Genomic DNA, 24253 nt, shown 5'->3' with positions numbered 1-24253 from the left:
TGAAATCATGAATCCAGTCACACAAATTAGATGATACTCCTTAGGCACGCAATTGGATTACAAGTCGCTTACGAGGAACAGTGTCAAAAAAAAAAATGGCTCTGAGCACTATGGGACTTAACATCTATGGTCATCAGTCCCCTAGAACTTAGAACTACTTAAACCTAACTAACCTAAGGACATCACACAACACCCAGTCATCACGAGGCAGAGAAACTCCCTGACCCCGCCGGGAATCGAACCCGGGAACCCGGGCGTGGGAAGCGAGAACGCTACCGCACGACCACGAACTGCGGACAACAGTATCAAAAGCTTCTTGAAATCTAAAAATGAGGTATCAATTTTACGTCCACTCTCGATAGCACTCTTTACTTCGCGAGAATAAAGAGCTATTTGTGTTTCAGAAGAACGATATTTTCTGAATCCGTGCTGGCTATTTGTCAATAAATCGTTTTCTTCCAGGTAATTAATAATATAGGTTTCAAAATCCCACTTCATTTTTAGCGAATGACCACAACTGGAAACCGGCCTAGAACCTAGGTACTAAGAGCGTGATTAATTCATAAAATGGTAATTCATAAAGTATTTTTATTCAGGAATTTGGGCTGAAAATGTTGGTTTGTTTATGTTACCAAGTCTTAAAGCATGCAGGTGTTCTTAGTATTTGTACCTTGCTTCAATAAACATACATACATAGCCCTGTGGTTTTGACGCGGCCGTCCTCTCTGTGAAGTGATCAAAATCGTTGAACGCCAACTACACAGGCAGCTCATGAACCACCGTTCCGTCTTGAGCGCCGTCCTGCTTGCTGCCAAGTGGTTTCTCGGAAGACATTCCAGGTGAAAGCCCGAGGCACATACGCGGAGACCCGCAGTTCGCACAGTCATTACTACCGAGAACAGTTACTTCTCACCTCTCAGCCGAAAGAGAATGAGCACGCTCAAGGCACGGCAAGACCGGTGTGAGGCCTAGCGTACGGTAGTCGGTATGCACGCAGGAGAACGCGAGCGTGGGAGAAAAACTGTACTCGGGTTCTTATGCATATGCTGCCAGCTCCCGGCAGTCCGGCATTGGAAAAGGCAGTTTTCTGTGGATAAGCCCACCAACCTTCACTGCAGGCGAAAATCTCGTTTCTCTAATACGCGATTCGTCACGTCATACATGTTTTCTTAAGGAGCGTATCAGAGGAAGGTTCAAATGGCTCTGAGCACTATGGGACTCAACTGCTGAGGTCATTAGTCCCCTAGAACTTAGAACTAGTTAAACCTAACTAACCTAAGGACATCACAAACATCCATGCCCGAGGCAGGATTCGAACCTGCGACCGTAGCGGTCTTGCGGTTCCAGACTGCAGCGCCTTTAACCGCACGGCCACTTCGGCCGGCTCAGAGGAAGGCAGTAAGCAGAAAGTACATTGCTGTGTCCTAAAAATGACATCTACATATACATATACATCTACATCTACATTCATACTCCGCAAGCCACCTGAAGGTGTGTGGCGGAGGGTACTTTGAGTACATCTATCGGTTTTCCTCTCTATTCCAGTCTCGTATTGTTCGTGGAAAGAAATATTGTCGTTATGCCTCTGCGTGGGCTCTGATCTCTCTGATTTTATCCTCATGGTCTCTTCGCGAGGTATACGTATGAGGGAGCAATATACTGCTTGACTCCTCGGTGAAGGTATGTTCTCGAAACTTCAACAAAAGCCCGTACCGAGCTACTGACGGTCTCTCCTGCAGAGTCTTGCACTGGAGTTTATCATCTCCGTAGCGCTTTCGCGATTACTAAATGATCCTGTAACGAAACGCGCTGCTCTTCGTTGGATCTTCTCTATCTCTTCTATCAACCCTATCTGGTACGGTTCCCACACTGCTGAGCAGTATTTAAGCAGTGGGCGAACAAGCGTACTGTAACCTACTTCCTTTGTTTTCGGATTGCATTTCCTTAGGATTCTTCCAATGAATCTCAGTCTGGCATCTGCATTACCGACGATGAACTTTATATGCTCATTCCATTTTAAATCACTCCTAATGCGTACTCCCAGATAATTTATGCAATTAACTGCTTCCAGTTCTGACCAGCTATATTGTAGCTAAATAATAAGGCATCTTTGTTTCTATGTATTCGCAGCACATTACACTTGTCTACATTGAGATTCAATTGCCATTCCCTCCACCATGCGTCAATTCGCTGCAGATCCTCCTGCATTTCAGTACAATTTTCATTGTCACAACCTCTCGATATACCACAGCATCATCCGCAAAACGCCTCAGTGGACTTCCGATGTCATCCACAAGGTCATTTATGTATATTGTGAATAGCAACGGTCCTATGACACTCCCCTGCGGCACACCTGAAATCACTCTTACTTCGGAAGACTTCTCTCCATTGAGAATGACATGCTGCGTTCTGTTATCTAGAAACTCTTCAATCCAATCACACAATTGGTCTGATAGTCCATATGCTCTTACTTTGTTCATTAAACAACTGTGGGCAACTGTATCGAACGCCTTGCGGAAGTCAACAAACACGGCGTCTACCTGGGAACCCGTGTCTATGGCCCTCTGAGTCTCGTGGACGAATAGCGCGAGCTGGGTTTCACAAGATCGTCCTTTTCGATAGCCATGCTGATTCTTACAGAGTAGATTTCTAGTCTCCAGAAAAGTCATTATACTCAAACATAATATGTGTTCCAAAATTCTACAACTGATAGACGTTAGAGATACAGGTCTATAGTTCTGCACATCTGTTCGACGTCCCTTCTTGAAAACGGGGATGACCTGTGCCCTTTTCCAATTCTTTGGAACGCTACGCCCTTCTAGAGACCTACGGTACACCACTGCAAGAAGGGAGGCAAGTTCCTTCGCGTACTCTGTGTAAAATCGAACTGGTATCCCATTAGGTCCAGCGGCCTTTCCTCTTTTGAGCGATTTTAATTATTTTTCTACCCCTCTGTCATCTATTTCGATATCTACCATTCTGTCATCTGTGCGACAATCTAGAGAAGGAACTACAGTGCAGTCTTCCTCTGTGAAACAGCTTTGGAAAAAGACATTTAGTATTTCGGCCTTTAGTGTGTCATCCTCTGTTTCAGTACCATTTTGGTCACAGAGTGTCTGGACATTTTGTTTTCATCCACCTACCGCTTTGACATAAGATCAAAATTTTTTTAGGATGCCAAACTATATGATAAATCTTTCAAGATATTCTGGAATACGAAACGAAAGGCGAACACGGTAAAGCACAATATATTACAATTAAATTACGTTTTTCTGTCACCTATCGCTTCTTCCGCGTCTGTCAATGAATTGTTAATTTGTAAATCGTCCAGCTCCACCGTTGTTTGGACTCCACGTAAAACCACAAGTCCACCACTACTGGCATGTCGAAGGGAGGGGAGGGCATTCACCTCCAATAGGATCATGCGTACCGAAGTACGAGAGCATACTGAAAGGTAATCCCTCCGAAATTTATGTGAAGACTCTTAAAGTTTTTTTTTTAAATAAAACGAACGTTATTAACATTCTACATCTTTATTCTTCATGTCTACGTACTTGCAGCCCTCCGCCGTTAGAGGGCACCGAATTGTAGCGTGTAACATGGTGGTGTGTAACGTAACTATGCTTGTACGTGAGAAACAGCGAGCTGTCGTCGAGTTTCGAATTCTAGGAGTTCACCCACACATGGAGCACCCTCTCCTTCAATGTGCCAATGCCAATCACACACGGTCTCTGCGACGTCTCAACAATCCGACCCCTTGGGTTCATTGTCATTAATCATCCTCCGTACAGTCACGACTTGGACCTATCACATTTTCATCTGTTACCAAAACTTAAAGACCACCTTCCAGGACTTCACTTGACAGAGGTGAAGTGGAGTAACTAGAGGAAAGTTTGGGGGTACGTTGACAAAGTCAAACATTCTACAATGACGGTATCAGCAAACTGGTCTCTGGTTGTGAGAAATGTGTTGGTCGCCATGGTGACTATCTTGAGAAATAAATGTTTAGACACGAAGAATAGCCGGCCGAAGTGGCCGTGCGGTTAAAGGCGCTGCAGTCTGGAACCGCAAGACCGCTACGGTCGCAGGTTCGAATCCTGCCTCGGGCATGGATGTTTGTGATGTCCTTAGGTTAGTTAGGTTTAACTAGTTCTAAGTTCTAGGGGACTAATGACCTCAGCAGTTGAGTCCCATAGTGCTCAGAGCCATTTTTGACACGAAGAATAACGATATAGACTGCTAATAATGGTTGTTTTATTTAAAAACCTTTAAGAGTTTTGACATAAGAAAGTCGGAGACATTGCTTTTCATCATGTTTTCGTATTCAGGAGTTCAAAGTAATCTTTATCAAAAACATATCATTCTGTAGAAGAAAACAGACGGCGTAATTCGATAACTTCGTTGTGTATAAACATCATATTCACTATGTTACGGATAATATGAGCACGGATTTAAAATTCTGTTATCACGCGTCAATCCGTACCATTTTATCTACGACTATTGCGATGCAAGGAGCATCGTACGGTGTAAATGGTACATCTTAGGTAAGTGAACGAAAAGGACTGTTGAAGCTTCTAGCCAAATTAAAACTGTGTTCCGGCCCAAGATCCAAACCGTGACTTTTGCCTCTCGCGGGCTATTGCTCCACCGACTGAGCTACCCAAGCACAACTCACGACCCGCCCTCGACACTTCACTTACTGAGTCCGTCTTTTCTCACCTTCCAAATTATGGTAAGGTCCTATGGGGCCAAACTGCTGAGGTCATCGGTCCCTAGGCTTAGTCACTACTTAATCTAACTCAAACTAATTTACGCTTAGGACAACACAGACACCTATGCCCGCGGGAGGACTCGAACCTCCCACGTGGGTAGCCGCGTGAACCGTCACAAGGCGCTTCAGACCACGCTCTCATCTTCCAAACGCCACACAATAGTTCTCGAGCATATCTTGCGGGACGGGCACTCCTGAAAGTCGGTGAAGTACCTACCCGCGACAGGTAAAGTTTCCAGTATCGAATACCGTTCCGGTACACAGTTTTAATCTCCCAGGAAATTTGAAATGAGCGCACACTTAACTGCAGGATGAAAAATCATTCTGAGAAAACAGATGATGCTACTGAAGTGCCTACTTGGGCAGACCAGGTAGGAAACCGCGACAATTGACGCCACACGAGATGTAAAACTTTGAGTTAACGATAGAGAAATTTCGCTGTTAGACGACGCTAAATTATGCGCCAAATGAAAGGCTTTGGGCATGTGGAAAGCGGTGGGCAAGAGAGAGAGAGAGAGAGAGAGAGAGAGAGAGAGAGAGTAGGAGGAGGAGAGGGAGCTGAATGAGAGGGAGAAGCAATAGGATGCCCTCAACTGTACGGATATTTCATGCCGGGGATATGCTGTAAGAGGATGAAGAGAATGAAAGTAGAAAATTTTGGTGTTCTACAGTGTTAATTTATGTCGTTAATTCGCCTGTGGCTTACAAGGCCAACAGAATCTGACTGGTGGTGGTCTTCCAAACCGAAAACAGGTTAACTAAAGACGTAATCAGTAATGTGCTTGATAATGGGCTAATAACGCGAAACCTAGGTTGTGCAATAACATTAATAATAAATTGTGAAACAAGGCTAAAAACAGTTTTTGTTTAGTTAATACTACAGAACATCAACATTTTTGTATTTTTTGTTTATAAAGAAAAAAAATGTTTGACAACAGACGATTTGCTAGCCACATCGTCAGGCCAGCAGAGACTATGAAAGTGAGCGGCAACCACAGGACAGAATTACTCATCATGTCATCACTTACGCAGGAGCTCTGAAATGAAACGGCATCGTGGGCGGATGAGACGCGAAATGCTCTGATATAAGCACCCGCGGATACAAGCAAAGATATGGCGACGATTTACGCGATCAGGCCCAGAGGACCGCACGATGTGACAGTTAAGGCTCTCCATCTGCTTCTCTCTTCAGTTCTCCAATACTCCCTGCAGCACCAAGTCTTGTCTTATCCCCATCCACCCATCCAACCATCCCTCCATGCATGCATCCATCCATGTGTTCCCATGTCTTCCCACCGGTACGCTTAATTTTGCGATCCAGTCTATTGCAATTTTGGACCATTTCGTTTCTCCCATTGTCACTATATCCAATTAATAGTGTGTATAAACGTATGCAGAGAATTTAAAGTCGGCATATCGCAGCTGCAAACTACTACTTGTATCCAGATACTCAACACGTTCGATGTACATGTCTCATGTTCAGCAGGTATTAACCATCACGACAGTATCAAGAATATAGTCTGCTTCTGTCGTCAAGGAGCCAAAGGAAAGATTCTAGATACTTTGTTGGAGCAGAAACTGAAACTGTTTACACACACAGCCTCAAAGAAATATATCGTAAGGAAAAGTAATGGCTCTGGTTTCGGGCGCCGTCATTAACCGCCATGAAAGCTCTGTTCCGACCGCATACTCCTCCAATATTATCGTCCCACGATGCCTCAAGGATGATATTAGCATCGTTCAGACGCCAGGCCAATGTTCTACGCGAATGCAGCACCGAGTACTCTAAGTTACATCAGGAATATGATGGTTATTGGGAACTATCTGGGATATTATAAGGAATACCCAAAAGTTAACAGCGTATTTTGAAAAAAAAAAAATTGATCCGATATCACAAGACTGTCCTTTCACGTGAATGAAGACAGGCACTTGGGATGTATTTTAACTTACGCATATGCCTATAAAGATTTTATTTTCGAAAGAACCATCTGTATGACGAAACGGCTGAAGACTTGAAGATTCAGATATATCCCCGGCTACAGTTGCAGGTTGACTGTCTAACGTCCTCCAAGGTCGACACAAATACGATTTTTTGTATTTCATGTAATTCTCCGCCGAATTTAAAAATAATAAAAAGCTGACATAATCTGTTAATTAACAGGTATATTCTCATGTTAAGGGTTTAACACAGTAAGTCAACTATTGAAGTCAGAAACTGTGTGTATGTGTTGAGACAGTGTAAATCGCGGCGCTCAAATTACCCACACTATAGTCATTCATTATTTGAGAATGAGAGCACTTGGCGACTTTCAATACACTCCACACATAATTTCAAACCTTTGAAAACTTTAATGAAAGAAAAAAAAGATCATGGCATACTCTATCTCAGCTATTTATGTAGTAAGAAACCAGAGCTCAGGAACTATACTGGAGAATAGTCGTTCATTCATAATAATCTTGATCGCGTTGGACTGACTTATAACAGTTCACCAATTTCGACTTTCACGAGACATCATCATAACTAAAAACCAGGAAAGACACAAAAAACATTGGCAGTATCTTGTAACGAATGTAACATGTCTAATACAGCGATCTAGCCTCCATCTCTGTCACTTTAAATTTTATCTTCTGTTTTTTTTTCCTGATGACGACTCGTAAGAATCGAAAGCGGTAAACCGTTTTTAAGTCCCTCTCAGGAGATCAAGACAGCTAGGAATAAAAAAGCAAAAAGAAAACATAAAAAAACACCATCGCTGTGACGCTGTCGTCGACTAGAATCATGAGGTTTTTCTGGAGTACGACGTCATCATTGCTTTTTAATTCTGAATTAAGTGCGGAGCAGACGGTTCATCAAATAACTTTCAAGCTAGTTCTCTACCGTTACACTCTGGAACAACGCGCGGCAAAAGAGAAAACTTAAATCTTTCCGTAAAAGCTCTGATTTATCTTATTTTCATATGGTGGTCATTTCTCCCTATGTAGGTGGACGCCAATAAAATGTTTGTACTAGTTGGAGAAAGCTTGAGATTGAAATTCCGCGAGAGGTTCCTGCTGCAACGAAAAATGCCTTTCTTTGTAATGCCTGCCACCCTAATTCGCGGATCATAACCGTAGCGCTCTCTGCTCTAGTTCGCGACAGGACAGAAGCAACTGCCTTCCTTCGAATATTTTCGATGTCTTTCGTCAATGCTATATGGTAAGGATCCCACAATACGCAACAATACTCAAGAAGACGACGGGGAGGCTTAGAGTAAGCAGACTCTTAAATAAGCCCACTGCATTTTCTAAGTGTTTTGCCAATAAATGGCAGTCTCTGGATTGCTTTCCCCACAACATTATCTGTGTGATCGTTCCAATTTTAAATATTCGTAATTGTGATCCCTAATTATTTAGATGAATTTACAGCCTTTAGATTTAGTGTGTTTTATCCTGTAATCTAAATTTGGCGGATTCTTTCTATTACCCATGTGGAAGACTTTACACTTTTCGTTATTTAAGAGACAATTTCAATTGGCTTCTGTCTCGGGTTCTTCGGCCGACGTTCATCTAATGATTTTTCTGACGTTTCGCCAGCACGAGTGGCTGGCATTGTCAAAGCTTCACCCTCCATTGCCGGTGGTGAACTGGAGCCGAGCTCGCGGGCGCAGGCTATATGTACCTGGCGCGCCAACGTCCGAGGGCTTCTCCGCGGTCATTTCCGGTGCGGTTCTCCTCTTGCTACCTGCGACGGTCGTTCGCTGCAGTACGGGAAGCCAGGATCCGTTGACCTTAAGGCTTTCCTCTTTCTTGTTCAAACTGTTCGCGTGTTTTTGTATTTCTACAGCTTCTCTGAACAAGCGCGTGTGATAGTGCTTCTCTACAGCCAGAACTTCCGTGTCGGCGAATTTTATTACATGGTCGGTCTCATTCAGTGCGTGCTCTGCCACGGCCGATTTCTCCACCTGCCCCAACCTGCAATGTCGCTTATGCTCTTTGATCCTGGTGTTAATGGATCGTCCAGTCATTCCGACATAAACTTTTCCGCATGTGCATGGTATGCGGTATATTCCCGACATTGCCAGTGGGTCTCTTTTCTCCTTCGCCGATCTAAGACACTCTTTGATCTTCCTTGTCGGTTTGAAAATCGTCTTTACGCCATGTTTGCGCAATATACGGCCGATTCTGTCCGTCACTCTGGGAATGTATGGCAGAAAGGCCGTACCCGACAATTCTTTTTCCCGTTCCTTACTTCGCCGAGGGTTGGGCTCTGTTACACTTCTAATATAATTTGTGGAGTAACCATTGCTCCTCAGGACAGTTTCCAGGTGTTGCATTTCTCGTTTGAGGTGTTGCGGCTCACATATTCGTCCTGCTCTCGTTACGAGTGTACTAATCATGCCTCTTTTCTGGCTCGGGTGGTGGTTTGACAGTTTATGCAGGTATCGGTCCGTGTGAGTCGGTTTTCGATACACGCTGTGTCCCAGATCTTCGCCGTCCCTTGTGACCAGAACATCTAGAAATGGCAGTTTCTTGTCCTTTTCTATTTCCATGGTAAATGTTATGTTGGCATGGAGGCTGTTCAAGTGTCTTAGGAAGTCACTGAGCTGTTCTTCACCATGGCTCCACACCACGAAAGTATCATCGACGTACCTGTACCACACCTTAGGTTTGCAAGTCGCCGAGTCCAGTGCCTGTGCTTCGAATTGTTCCATGAAGAAGTTGGCCACCACTGGACTGAGAGGACTACCCATGGCGACGCCTTCCAGCTGTTCGTAGAAATCGCCATTCCACGTGAAATAGCTCGTGGTGAGACATGCATGGAAGAGCTTTCTGATGTCTAGCGGAAAAATGGAACCGATGTGCTCCAGAGCGTCACTGAGTGGCACTTTCGTAAATAACGAAACAACATCAAAGCTGACCAGGATGCCGTTTGGTGCAAGTTTCAGTTTCTTCAGCTTCTCAATGAAATGTCCTGAGTCCTTAATGTATGTGTCGGTCTTCCCCACGTGTGGCTGGAGCAGAGAGGCCAAGTGTTTTGCCAGTTTATATGTCGGTGATCCAGGAGCGCTAACGATCGGTCTCAGTGGAACGTTGTTCTTATGGATCTTGGGTAATCCATACAGCCGAGGTGGTAGGGCTTCTGTGTTGCGCAGGTTTCTCTGTATGTCCGCCGGCAGAGAAGACGCCTTGATTAATCGATTCGTATTCCGTGTGATACGTTGCGTCGGATCTGCGCTTAGTTTTCGGTACGTCGTCGGATCTAATAGGTCTCGGATCTTTTGCTCATAATCTTCGGTCTTCATTACGACGGTCGCATTCCCCTTATCGGCAGGCAGTACCAATATACTCTTGTCGGCGTTGAGATTCTTAATGGCTTGTACCTCTTCTTTCTTCAGGTTGCAAGCTGGTGGTTTTTGCTCGGCGCAGTATCCTGGCTGTTTCCGTGCGTATTTCCTCTGCCCTTTCACAAGGAAGGGTGCGAATGGCTGCTTCGGTGTTGGCAATGATGTCCTCCATAGGTATAGTTCTCGGGATGATAGCGAAATTCCCTCCTTTTTGAAGAACAGACACTTCCTCTTCGGTCAATTGTCGTTCAGTGAGGTTGACCACTGTGTGTGACATGTCGGGAGTCGCCTTGTCGGTGTGCTTCCGGCATCTTTCAAACTTTTTCTTCTGTCGATCGGTGCAGCGCTCGAGTTCGTTCTGCATGCTCCTGTGAGTGATGCTGTCAATCTTGTCCCAGTCGTCTCGATGCATTCTGCTACTTAGTTGATAGAAAAGGTCCAGAAGTTCCTGATCCGTTCTTGCCAAGTCTCTCCGTGTTGTATGTATTCGCTCACGAAGAAAAGCTCGTTCCATTCTGTCGTAGATACGATGTGCTTGGGCGGTGGTGAATAGGCGCTTACATCTCAAGAACTTCGGTGTAGCACATTCATCTCGGCAACGTGACAGAAAGGCGAGAGAGGACATCAGTCGCGCTTTCTTCTTCCGTCGTTGGTCAAGGCGTCGGTACAATCTGCAAATCTCCTCCCCGTAGAGGCGTAATACAAAATTGTTTAGGCTTTCGTGGCCACTTGTTGACAAACTGCCTATTGGCTTCTGTCTCGGGTTCTTCGGCCGACGTTCATCTAATGATTTTTCTGACGTTTCGCCAGCACGAGTGGCTGGCATTGTCAAAGCTTCACCCTCCATTGCCGGTGGTGAACTGGAGCCGAGCTCGCGGGCGCAGGCTATATGTACCTGGCGCGCCAACGTCCGAGGGCTTCTCCGCGGTCATTTCCGGTGCGGTTCTCCTCTTGCTACCTGCGACGGTCGTTCGCTGCAGTACGGGAAGCCAGGATCCGTTGACCTTAAGGCTTTCCTCTTTCTTGTTCAAACTGTTCGCGTGTTTTTGTATTTCTACAGCTTCTCTGAACAAGCGCGTGTGATAGTGCTTCTCTACAGCCAGAACTTCCGTGTCGGCGAATTTTATTACATGGTCGGTCTCATTCAGTGCGTGCTCTGCCACGGCCGATTTCTCCACCTGCCCCAACCTGCAATGTCGCTTATGCTCTTTGATCCTGGTGTTAATGGATCGTCCAGTCATTCCGACATAAACTTTTCCGCATGTGCATGGTATGCGGTATATTCCCGACATTGCCAGTGGGTCTCTTTTCTCCTTCGCCGATCTAAGACACTCTTTGATCTTCCTTGTCGGTTTGAAAATCGTCTTTACGCCATGTTTGCGCAATATACGGCCGATTCTGTCCGTCACTCTGGGAATGTATGGCAGAAAGGCCGTACCCGACAATTCTTTTTCCCGTTCCTTACTTCGCCGAGGGTTGGGCTCTGTTACACTTCTAATATAATTTGTGGAGTAACCATTGCTCCTCAGGACAGTTTCCAGGTGTTGCATTTCTCGTTTGAGGTGTTGCGGCTCACATATTCGTCCTGCTCTCGTTACGAGTGTACTAATCATGCCTCTTTTCTGGCTCGGGTGGTGGTTTGACAGTTTATGCAGGTATCGGTCCGTGTGAGTCGGTTTTCGATACACGCTGTGTCCCAGATCTTCGCCGTCCCTTGTGACCAGAACATCTAGAAATGGCAGTTTCTTGTCCTTTTCTATTTCCATGGTAAATGTTATGTTGGCATGGAGGCTGTTCAAGTGTCTTAGGAAGTCACTGAGCTGTTCTTCACCATGGCTCCACACCACGAAAGTATCATCGACGTACCTGTACCACACCTTAGGTTTGCAAGTCGCCGAGTCCAGTGCCTGTGCTTCGAATTGTTCCATGAAGAAGTTGGCCACCACTGGACTGAGAGGACTACCCATGGCGACGCCTTCCAGCTGTTCGTAGAAATCGCCATTCCACGTGAAATAGCTCGTGGTGAGACATGCATGGAAGAGCTTTCTGATGTCTAGCGGAAAAATGGAACCGATGTGCTCCAGAGCGTCACTGAGTGGCACTTTCGTAAATAACGAAACAACATCAAAGCTGACCAGGATGTCGTTTGGTGCAAGTTTCAGTTTCTTCAGCTTCTCAATGAAATGTCCTGAGTCCTTAATGTATGTGTCGGTCTTCCCCACGTGTGGCTGGAGCAGAGAGGCCAAGTGTTTTGCCAGTTTATATGTCGGTGATCCAGGAGCGCTAACGATCGGTCTCAGTGGAACGTTGTTCTTATGGATCTTGGGTAATCCATACAGCCGAGGTGGTAGGGCTTCTGTGTTGCGCAGGTTTCTCTGTATGTCCGCCGGCAGAGAAGACGCCTTGATTAATCGATTCGTATTCCGTGTGATACGTTGCGTCGGATCTGCGCTTAGTTTTCGGTACGTCGTCGGATCTAATAGGTCTCGGATCTTTTGCTCATAATCTTCGGTCTTCATTACGACGGTCGCATTCCCCTTATCGGCAGGCAGTACCAATATACTCTTGTCGGCGTTGAGATTCTTAATGGCTTGTACCTCTTCTTTCTTCAGGTTGCAAGCTGGTGGTTTTGCTCGGCGCAGTATCCTGGCTGTTTCCGTGCGTATTTCCTCTGCCCTTTCACAAGGAAGGGTGCGAATGGCTGCTTCGGTGTTGGCAATGATGTCCTCCATAGGTATAGTTCTCGGGATGATAGCGAAATTCCCTCCTTTTTGAAGAACAGACACTTCCTCTTCGGTCAATTGTCGTTCAGTGAGGTTGACCACTGTGTGTGACATGTCGGGAGTCGCCTTGTCGGTGTGCTTCCGGCATCTTTCAAACTTTTTCTTCTGTCGATCGGTGCAGCGCTCGAGTTCGTTCTGCATGCTCCTGTGAGTGATGCTGTCAATCTTGTCCCAGTCGTCTCGATGCATTCTGCTACTTAGTTGATAGAAAAGGTCCAGAAGTTCCTGATCCGTTCTTGCCAAGTCTCTCCGTGTTGTATGTATTCGCTCACGAATAAGTAGCAGAATGCATCGAGACGACTGGGACAAGATTGACAGCATCACTCACAGGAGCATGCAGAACGAACTCGAGCGCTGCACCGATCGACAGAAGAAAAAGTTTGAAAGATGCCGGAAGCACACCGACAAGGCGACTCCCGACATGTCACACACAGTGGTCAACCTCACTGAACGACAATTGACCGAAGAGGAAGTGTCTGTTCTTCAAAAAGGAGGGAATTTCGCTATCATCCCGAGAACTATACCTATGGAGGACATCATTGCCAACACCGAAGCAGCCATTCGCACCCTTCCTTGTGAAAGGGCAGAGGAAATACGCACGGAAACAGCCAGGATACTGCGCCAAGCAAAACCACCAGCTTGCAACCTGAAGAAAGAAGAGGTACAAGCCATTAAGAATCTCAACGCCGACAAGAGTATATTGGTACTGCCTGCCGATAAGGGGAATGCGACCGTCGTAATGAAGACCGAAGATTATGAGCAAAAGATCCGAGACCTATTAGATCCGACGACGTACCGAAAACTAAGCGCAGATCCGACGCAACGTATCACACGGAATACGAATCGATTAATCAAGGCGTCTTCTCTGCCGGCGGACATACAGAGAAACCTGCGCAACACAGAAGCCCTACCACCTCGGCTGTATGGATTACCCAAGATCCATAAGAACAACGTTCCACTGAGACCGATCGTTAGCGCTCCTGGATCACCGACATATAAACTGGCAAAACACTTGGCCTCTCTGCTCCAGCCACACGTGGGGAAGACCGACACATACATTAAGGACTCAGGACATTTCATTGAGAAGCTGAAGAAACTGAAACTTGCACCAAACGACATCCTGGTCAGCTTTGATGTTGTTTCGTTATTTACGAAAGTGCCACTCAGTGACGCTCTGGAGCACATCGGTTCCATTTTTCCGCTAGACATCAGAAAGCTCTTCCATGCATGTCTCACCACGAGCTATTTCACGTGGAATGGCGATTTCTACGAACAGCTGGAAGGCGTCGCCATGGGTAGTCCTCTCAGTCCAGTGGTGGCCAACTTCTTCATGGAACAATTCGAAGCACAGGCACTGGACTCGGCGACTTGCAAACCTAAGGTGTGGTACAGGTACGTCGATGATACTTTCGTGGTGTGGAGCCATGGTGAAGAACAGCTCAGTGACTTCCTAAGACACTTGAACAGCCTCCATGCCAACATAACATTTACCATGGAAATAGAAAAGGACAAGAAACTGCCATTTCTAGATGTTCTGGACACAAGGGACGGCGAAGATCTGGGACACAGCGTGTATCGAAAACCGACTCACACGGACCGATACCTGCATAAACTGTCAAACCACCACCCGAGCCAGAAAAGAGGCATGATTAGTACACTCGTAACGAGAGCAGGACGAATATGTGAGCCGCAACACCTCAAACGAGAAATGCAACACCTGGAAACTGTCCTGAGGAGCAATGGTTACTCCACAAATTATATTAGAAGTGTAACAGAGCCCAACCCTCGGCGAAGTAAGGAACGGGAAAAAGAATTGTCGGGTACGGCCTTTCTGCCATACATTCCCAGAGTGACGGACAGAATCGGCCGTATATTGCGCAAACATGGCGTAAAGACGATTTTCAAACCGACAAGGAAGATCAAAGAGTGTCTTAGATCGGCGAAGGAGAAAAGAGACCCACTGGCAATGTCGGGAATATACCGCATACCATGCACATGCGGAAAAGTTTATGTCGGAATGACTGGACGATCCATTAACACCAGGATCAAAGAGCATAAGCGACATTGCAGGTTGGGGCAGGTGGAGAAATCGGCCGTGGCAGAGCACGCACTGAATGAGACCGACCATGTAATAAAATTCGCCGACACGGAAGTTCTGGCTGTAGAGAAGCACTATCACACGCGCTTGTTCAGAGAAGCTGTAGAAATACAAAAACACGCGAACAGTTTGAACAAGAAAGAGGAAAGCCTTAAGGTCAACGGATCCTGGCTTCCCGTACTGCAGCGAACGACCGTCGCAGGTAGCAAGAGGAGAACCGCACCGGAAATGACCGCGGAGAAGCCCTCGGACGTTGGCGCGCCAGGTACATATAGCCTGCGCCCGCGAGCTCGGCTCCAGTTCACCACCGGCAATGGAGGGTGAAGCTTTGACAATGCCAGCCACTCGTGCTGGCGAAACGTCAGAAAAATCATTAGATGAACGTCGGCCGAAGAACCCGAGACAGAAGCCAATAGGCAGTTTGTCAACAAGTGGCCACGAAAGCCTAAACAATTTTGTATTACGCCTCTACGGGGAGGAGATTTGCAGATTGTACCGACGCCTTGACCAACGACGGAAGAAGAAAGCGCGACTGATGTCCTCTCTCGCCTTTCTGTCACGTTGCCGAGATGAATGTGCTACACCGAAGTTCTTGAGATGTAAGCGCCTATTCACCACCGCCCAAGCACATCGTATCTACGACAGAATGGAACGAGCTTTTCTTCGTGAGCGAATACATACAACACGGAGAGACTTGGCAAGAACGGATCAGGAACTTCTGGACCTTTTCTATCAACTAAGTAGCAGAATGCATCGAGACGACTGGGACAAGATTGACAGCATCACTCACAGGAGCATGCAGAACGAACTCGAGCGCTGCACCGATCGACAGAAGAAAAAGTTTGAAAGATGCCGGAAGCACACCGACAAGGCGACTCCCGACATGTCACACACAGTGGTCAACCTCACTGAACGACAATTGACCGAAGAGGAAGTGTCTGTTCTTCAAAAAGGAGGGAATTTCGCTATCATCCCGAGAACTATACCTATGGAGGACATCATTGCCAACACCGAAGCAGCCATTCGCACCCTTCCTTGTGAAAGGGCAGAGGAAATACGCACGGAAACAGCCAGGATACTGCGCCGAGCAAAACCACCAGCTTGCAACCTGAAGAAAGAAGAGGTACAAGCCATTAAGAATCTCAACGCCGACAAGAGTATATTGGTACTGCCTGCCGATAAGGGGAATGCGACCGTCGTAATGAAGACCGAAGATTATGAGCAAAAGATCCGAGACCTATTAGATCCGACGACGTACCGAAAACTAAGCGCAGATCCGACGCAACGTATCACACGGAATACGAATCGATTAATCAAGGCGTCTTCTCTGCCGGCGGACATACAGAGAAACCTGCGCAACACAGAAGCCCTACCACCTCGGCTGTATGGATTACCCAAGATCCATAAGAACAACGTTCCACTGAGACCGATCGTTAGCGCTCCTGGATCACCGACATATAAACTGGCAAAACACTTGGCCTCTCTGCTCCAGCCACACGTGGGGAAGACCGACACATACATTAAGGACTCAGGACATTTCATTGAGAAGCTGAAGAAACTGAAACTTGCACCAAACGACATCCTGGTCAGCTTTGATGTTGTTTCGTTATTTACGAAAGTGCCACTCAGTGACGCTCTGGAGCACATCGGTTCCATTTTTCCGCTAGACATCAGAAAGCTCTTCCATGCATGTCTCACCACGAGCTATTTCACGTGGAATGGCGATTTCTACGAACAGCTGGAAGGCGTCGCCATGGGTAGTCCTCTCAGTCCAGTGGTGGCCAACTTCTTCATGGAACAATTCGAAGCACAGGCACTGGACTCGGCGACTTGCAAACCTAAGGTGTGGTACAGGTACGTCGATGATACTTTCGTGGTGTGGAGCCATGGTGAAGAACAGCTCAGTGACTTCCTAAGACACTTGAACAGCCTCCATGCCAACATAACATTTACCATGGAAATAGAAAAGGACAAGAAACTGCCATTTCTAGATGTTCTGGTCACAAGGGACGGCGAAGATCTGGGACACAGCGTGTATCGAAAACCGACTCACACGGACCGATACCTGCATAAACTGTCAAACCACCACCCGAGCCAGAAAAGAGGCATGATTAGTACACTCGTAACGAGAGCAGGACGAATATGTGAGCCGCAACACCTCAAACGAGAAATGCAACACCTGGAAACTGTCCTGAGGAGCAATGGTTACTCCACAAATTATATTAGAAGTGTAACAGAGCCCAACCCTCGGCGAAGTAAGGAACGGGAAGAAGAATTGTCGGGTACGGCCTTTCTGCCATACATTCCCAGAGTGACGGACAGAATCGGCCGTATATTGCGCAAACATGGCGTAAAGACGATTTTCAAACCGACAAGGAAGATCAAAGAGTGTCTTAGATCGGCGAAGGAGAAAAGAGACCCACTGGCAATGTCGGGAATATACCGCATACCATGCACATGCGGAAAAGTTTATGTCGGAATGACTGGACGATCCATTAACACCAGGATCAAAGAGCATAAGCGACATTGCAGGTTGGGGCAGGTGGAGAAATCGGCCGTGGCAGAGCACGCACTGAATGAGACCGACCATGTAATAAAATTCGCCGACACGGAAGTTCTGGCTGTAGAGAAGCACTATCACACGCGCTTGTTCAGAGAAGCTGTAGAAATACAAAAACACGCGAACAGTTTGAACAAGAAAGAGGAAAGCCTTAAGGTCAACGGATCCTGGCTTCCCGTACTGCAGCGAACGACCGTCGCAGGTAGCAAGAGGAGAACCGCACCGGAAATGACCGCGGAGAAGCCCTCGGACGTTGGCGCGCCAGGTACATATAGCCTGCGCCCGCGAGCTCGGCTCCAGTTCACCACCGGCAATGGAGGGTGAAGCTTTGACAATGCCAGCCACTCGTGCTGGCGAAACGTCAGAAAAATCATTAGATGAACGTCGGCCGAAGAACCCGAGACAGAAGCCAATAGGCAGTTTGTCAACAAGTGGCCACGAAAGCCTAAACAATTTTGTATACAATTTCAAGTTTTTGCATCATACCAGAAGAAGGGACCGGTTGGTAGGACATGTTCTGAGGCATCAAGGGATCACCAATTTAGTATTGGAGGGCAGCGTGGAGGGTAAAAATCGTAGGGGGAGACCAAGAGATGAATACACTAAGCAGATTCAGAAGGATGTAGGTTGCAGTAGGTACTGGGAGATGAAGAAGCTTGCACAGGATAGAGTAGCATGGAGAGCTGCATCAAACCAGTCTCAGGACTGAAGACCACAACAACAACAACAACAACACAGATATCTTGTCTAAATCACTTTGTAATTGGTTTTGATTATCTGATGACTTTACACTACTGTAAATGACAGCATCATCTGCAGCCAATCTAAGAGGGCTGCTCAGATGGTTTCCAAAATGGTTTATGTACATCATGAACAGCAAAGAACCTATAACACCTCGTTGGCGAAGGCCAGATATTACTTTCATTTCGCTCGATGACTTTCTGTCAGTTATAGCGAACTGTGACATTTTGGACAGGAAATCACGAATCCAGTTGGAGACGATACTCCATAGGCACACAATTTTATCAGAAGTCGATTGTGAGGAACTGTGTTAAAAGCCTGTTGGAAATCTAAAGGTATGATATCAGTTTGTCATCCCCAGCCAGTAGCACTTAGCTCTAGCCGAGTACTAAATGAAATAAAATGTGGGAGGAGAGTATTACGGACCGCAGCAGTGGGTGGAGACGGAGACGGCGGCGCGCCACGGCATGTGGTGAGGTTTTTTTGGCGGGACGCGGGCCGGCAGCTATCGGGCGGCCGGCGTCGCTGGCGTGGGCGGCTTCCGGCGGCGCGGCGCGTCTGGGGCACAGCTGACGCCGGCTATCAGCGCAGCGCGCGACCCTGACCGGCAGCAGCCCGGACAACGCGCCAGCACTGTGTAGCCCGAGGAAGCACTTGCACAAGTCACTGCCACCACGCTCAGCAAGTCAACCGTAACGCCAATAACCTACACGAATACCTATCTTATCTGTGCGTACTGTACTGTATTGTACTGCACGGTCATATTAAACAGGTCTGCATTGTAGAATGAGATTATCACTCTGCAGCGGAGTGTGCGCTGATGTGAAACTTTCCTGGCAAATTAAAACTGTGTGCAGGACCGAGACTCGAACTCGGGACCTTTGCCTTTCACGGGCAAGTGCTCTTGGTAGCCCCCGAAAGGCAAAGGTCCCGAGTTCGAGTCTTGGTCCGGCACACAGTTTTAATCTTCCAGGAAGTTTCATATCAGCGCACACTCCGCTGCAGAATGATAATCTCATTCTGGAAACATCCCCCAGGCTGTGGATAAGCCATGTCTCCACAATATCCTTTCCTTCAGGAGTGCTAGTTCTGCAAGGTTCGCAGGAGAACTGAGAGCTTCTGTAAAGTTTCGAAGGTAGGAGACGAGGTACTGGCAGAAGTAAAGCTGTGAGGACGGGGCGTGAGTCGTGCGTGGGTAGCTCAGGTGGTAGAGCAATTGCCCGCGAAAGGCAAAGGTTCGAGTCTCGGTGCGGCACACAGTTTTAATTTGCCAGGAAGTTTCAGGTCTACATTGTACGTGCAGTCGATTATACACTGAAGAGCCAAAGAAACTTGTACACCTGGTTAATATCATGTAGGCCCCCGTGAGTACGCAGAAGTGCCGCAATACGACGTGACATGGACTCGACTAATGTCTGAAGTAGAGCTGGACGGAAATGCTACTATGAATGCTCCAGGGCTTTCCATAATCCGTAAGAGTACGAAGGGGTCGAGGTCTCTTGTAAACAGCACGTTGCAAGGCATTCCAAATAGGCTCAGTGATGTTCATATCTGGAGAGTTCGGTGGCCAGAGAAAGTGTTTAAACTCTGAAGAGTGGAGCAACTCTGCAGCAATTCTGCACTTTTGGGGCGTCGCATTGTACTGCTGGAATTCGGAATGGACACTGGACATGAAGGAGTGCAGGTGATCAGACAGGATGCTTAAGTACGTGTCACCTGTCAGAGCCGTATCTAAACGTACCAGGGGTCCCATGTCACTCCAAGTGCCCCACACCGTTATAGAGCCGCCACCAGCTTGAACAGTCTCCTGCTGAAATGCAGGGTCCATGAATTCATGAGGTTGTCTCCATACCCGTACACGTCCATTCAATCGATACAGTTTGATACGAGACTCGTCGGACCACGCATGTTTCCAGTCATCAACAGTCCAAAGTCGGTGCTGACGTGCTCAGGCTAGGCGTAAAGATTTGTGTCGTGCAGTCATCAAGAGTACACAAGTGAACCTTCGGCTCCGAAAGCCCATATCGATGATGTTTGGTTGAATGGTTCGCACGCTGACACTTGTTGATGGTTGAGAACTGAAATCTGCAGCAATTTATGGAAGGGTTGCACTTCTATCACGTTGGACGATTCTCTTCAGTCGTCGTTGGTCCAGTTCCTGCAAGATCTTTTTCTGGTCGCAGCGATTTGATGTTTTACCGGATTCCTGATATTCACGGTACACTCGTGAAATGGTCGTACGGGAAAATCACCACTTCATCGCTACGTCGAAGATGCGCCGACTATATCACGAAGTTCAAACTCATTTAAATCTTGATAACCTACCATGTAGCAGCAGTAACCGATCTAACAACTGCGCCACATACTTGTTATCTTATATAGGCGTTGCCCACCGCAGTGCCGTATTCTGCCTGATTACATATCTATGTACTGAATACGCATGCCTATACCAGTTTCTATGGCGCTTCAGTGTACAATGTGTTTCAAAAGGTCCGATTTTAACAGACTACATCTTCAAAATGAATAGAGATAGTGTAGACTATCTGATCAGAAGTGATAGGACAGCTATTACCAGACACCCATCAAGGGCGAGTCCAGTGTTCGCCTTGGTGACGGCTTTACCTCTGCTGGGGACACTTTCAGTGAGATGTCTGAATGTATGTGGAGGAATGGCAGCCCAATTTTCCACAAGAGCCGAAGACAGAGAAGACAGTGATGTTGAACGCTACAGTTAGAGTGAAGTTGACATTGTGGGTTCGGGTCGGGACTATGGGCAGAGGTCAGTCCACTTCAGGACTACTGTTGCCCACAAACCACTGCCTCACAGGAGCTGTTTTATGACACGGCGACTGTCATGTTGATTCCATCAATCAGCGTCCCCGATCTGTCCCTCTAATGTAACCAATACAAAATTCCGTGAAATGTGTTCACAGCCTTTCTCATTTGACGCTTTTTAAAGGGCAATAAGGGAACCATACGCTAATGAAGGAAGTATCCCCATTATGTAACAACATCTCTCCCGTACTTCAATGTTGGCACTACACATGATGGCAGGTAACGTTCTCCACGTATTCCTTAAACCCAAACCCTCCCATCGGACTGCACAGGGTATAGCGTGATTCATAGCTCCAAATCACTCGTTTTCAGTCGTCCATTGTCCAGTGGCTTCGCACTTTACACTTCCTCCAGCACCTACAAGCAATGAAGAGCTGTTCGAACATTACACCCAAATATTTGTATCTCCAGCTGGACTGCTGGTAGCAGTTTGTAATCCAAGAGTGATTCCTGCTGCTGATTTCGTGAGAATTTTACTGGTGACGAGCCTCTTCCAACTTTTTCTGTCCTCTCCGGAAGTAGTTCATTTTCGGCTATGTCATTCTTAACAAAGTCGATCCACCTTTTCCTTGGCCATCCAACATATCTTTTCCTGTTTATAGTCATGTGAAGGAAATCCTACCTTATCCTGATTTCTTCCTTCTGTTTCACACGACATGCCATCTTAATTCAGACTGGCAGAGTTTTTCCGGTACAGTATGTCATGAAATGGCCGTTTCACAGCAGGTCTCAATTCCCGCCTGCCCAACAGTCCAGCGTGCATATCTGCTTGTCGGCGGGTGCAGCACCAAAGCGAGGTCTGAACATTTTGGGAGAGCAAACGTCAATCTGAGACACCGAACCTAAGCAGACGTATCAGCTTGGTGTCAGTGCTGGTCTACCGTGAGTGGCGGCGGGCAAGACTCGGTTCGGTGCTGGAGAGACGTAGGGCGCGCCGGCTGACTTTGCTTGTGTTCCTGCATGGCTGGCCTACGGATTTGCTGTAGTTTAATTACGGAGGGAGAAGCAGCGGCGACGGTGTTTTAAATCTGAAATCTGGAGTTCCATCAGGCAGACCAGCAGCGTCTGGTGCCCTCAGCTGGGTGCTGCGGTGTGCGGCAGACAGCTTTCTGTGCGACGGTGGGGTCCGGGCATGATGCGCCAGCCGAGCCTGTTATGCATCAGCACGATGATGTGCGCGCCGTTGCCGCCAGACAGGATCTGTAGGCAAGCAACGAGTCGGAATACGCCGGTGAAAGCGTACGCACCCTAGCCAAGCCCAACTGTGCCGTGAAGTCAGAGACACAGTGTGGAGGCGGCACAGCAGATGGATTGTGAATGTCAGCACAGGGTGTGGCCGGCTGTAACGCCTGACATCACTGGGATACAGTGGGATGAACAAAAGATACCGCAACCAGAAGCCATGAAGGAATTGCGGAAGAGAATTTCTGTTACGACAAATGGCAACCAGAGCATAAGAGTGACTTGTGCCGTTGAGTGGTACTCATAACTGCGTTTGTGCTGGAATCCGTGTGAGACAAAAAGCTAAATATTCAAAAAACGCTGGCGGTATTGCTGCGCCTCTATTGGTAGAACATATTGTTCCTGAACTGAAACGGCATGGTGAAGCCATAGCCTGCCTGCTCTGACCGTATTGTATTAACACCTGATTTCATACAAAAAAGGAAAAAGGAATAAAAAAACAGCGAGGTCGTGGTGCGCTGTAATTGTGCCTAGTAATATGCTTTAGTGAGTCTGTTTCGTAACTGATTCTATACTAGTTGTGTCAGCGCAGACTGTGTTGTGCATACGTGTTGTCTCTCCGGTATGTGACTAAGGTGTTGGTTGTAGTTGAGTGTTCTATCTAGTGAGCTAGTGGTATTGTTGTAAAGTTAGTTTCATGGACCGAAGCAATATTTCTTATGAATGATAGATATACATATACCTTAGATTAAGTAGTCTATTGTATGTTCTGTGGTGCCTCTTTGACAGTTTAATTATTTTGCTACAGTGGGAAGAGTATTTCGATCAAATTTATATTGTTGTAACGACAGTTAACTAACTTGGAAGATTGAGCGTAATTACTTGCCTTGTTTTTTTTTATGGATGGGCTCTGCCATTGCAAGTTTTTGTTAATAAATCGAAGTACTTGGTTAAGAGCCCTCACACAATCCACAGCCAAACTCTACTCTCACCGAAATCTTGCGCAACAAAATATGCATCCATTCCGTTCATTTCATATCTTATATTTTTCTGATAGCCTCAGCATAGAACTAACAAACTTCATTTCAGCAGATTCTATTTCGTTATTCTCTCCCTCTGCAGGCGCACAAGTCTCGAGTGAGTAGGTCAAGATGAGAAAACAGCAGGTCCTCAAGATTGTTACCCTTGTTTTGTTTGGTATGTGATTATCTCAAAGAACACACTTTATTTGGTTGTAAAACCGGGCAGCTTTATATGTACGGTTTAGAATTTCCTAAATATGGAAAATGCTGCACGTTCTGAAAGCGTCATCCATTCAGCTATAACTCTGTCTCTCCTCCTTGTCGGCTTACGTTCATGTTTACAGCCTTTGATTCACTGACTTTGAGAACAAACTTTGAACTCATTCCCCCCGATTGCGTGACCCGTGTGCCATCTTGCTCGCTGGGATGCCATGTACAACCTCTATACTTACTTACTAGGTTGGACACACAAGTCACTGTCTGTTTTTGGTGTTGCGATTCGGCCTCCTCCACCTTCTTCGGTCAATCTAGTCTTCTCCAGCTAGTCCCATCATACACATATTCTCTCTGATCTCGTCCTTCCACCTCAGTCGTGGTCTTCCCCTCGGTCTGTTGCCTCTGATGTCTGCTACCAACACCTGCCTGGTGCTTCTTCCAGCGTCTTGTACAACTCCTGCAATTCGTGGTTTTCCTTTTTCTCCCGTCATCTCTATCCTTCTTCGGCCCAAAAATCTGTCTCAGAAAAGCTTTTGTGATACCGAACGATGAAATACGCTCTAAGGGAAAAATACACGCCGTACGAATGTATTATCGGTTGCGAAGGATATCTGCAGATGTGATGTACAAGTACAGACAAACAAAAGATTACAATTTCAGAAAAATTGGGTGCTTTGTTCAAGAGAAAAAGCTTTACAAAGTGAGCAGGTCAACAACGCGT

The 24253-nt window shown here is 46.7% G+C and overlaps 1 protein-coding gene across 1 annotated transcript in view; it reads right to left on the bottom strand.

Annotated features, from left to right (window-relative positions):
* The window catches only part of LOC126252381 (tRNA dimethylallyltransferase-like), a 587735-nt gene that overhangs the window by 522694 nt on the left and 40788 nt on the right, over positions 1–24253 (bottom strand). The window lies entirely within an intron of this gene.

The sequence above is a fragment of the Schistocerca nitens genome, chromosome 4, assembly GCF_023898315.1.
Source record: "Schistocerca nitens isolate TAMUIC-IGC-003100 chromosome 4, iqSchNite1.1, whole genome shotgun sequence".
NCBI lineage: Eukaryota > Metazoa > Arthropoda > Insecta > Orthoptera > Acrididae > Schistocerca > Schistocerca nitens.
This window is presented reverse-complemented; position numbering and strand designations above follow the sequence as displayed.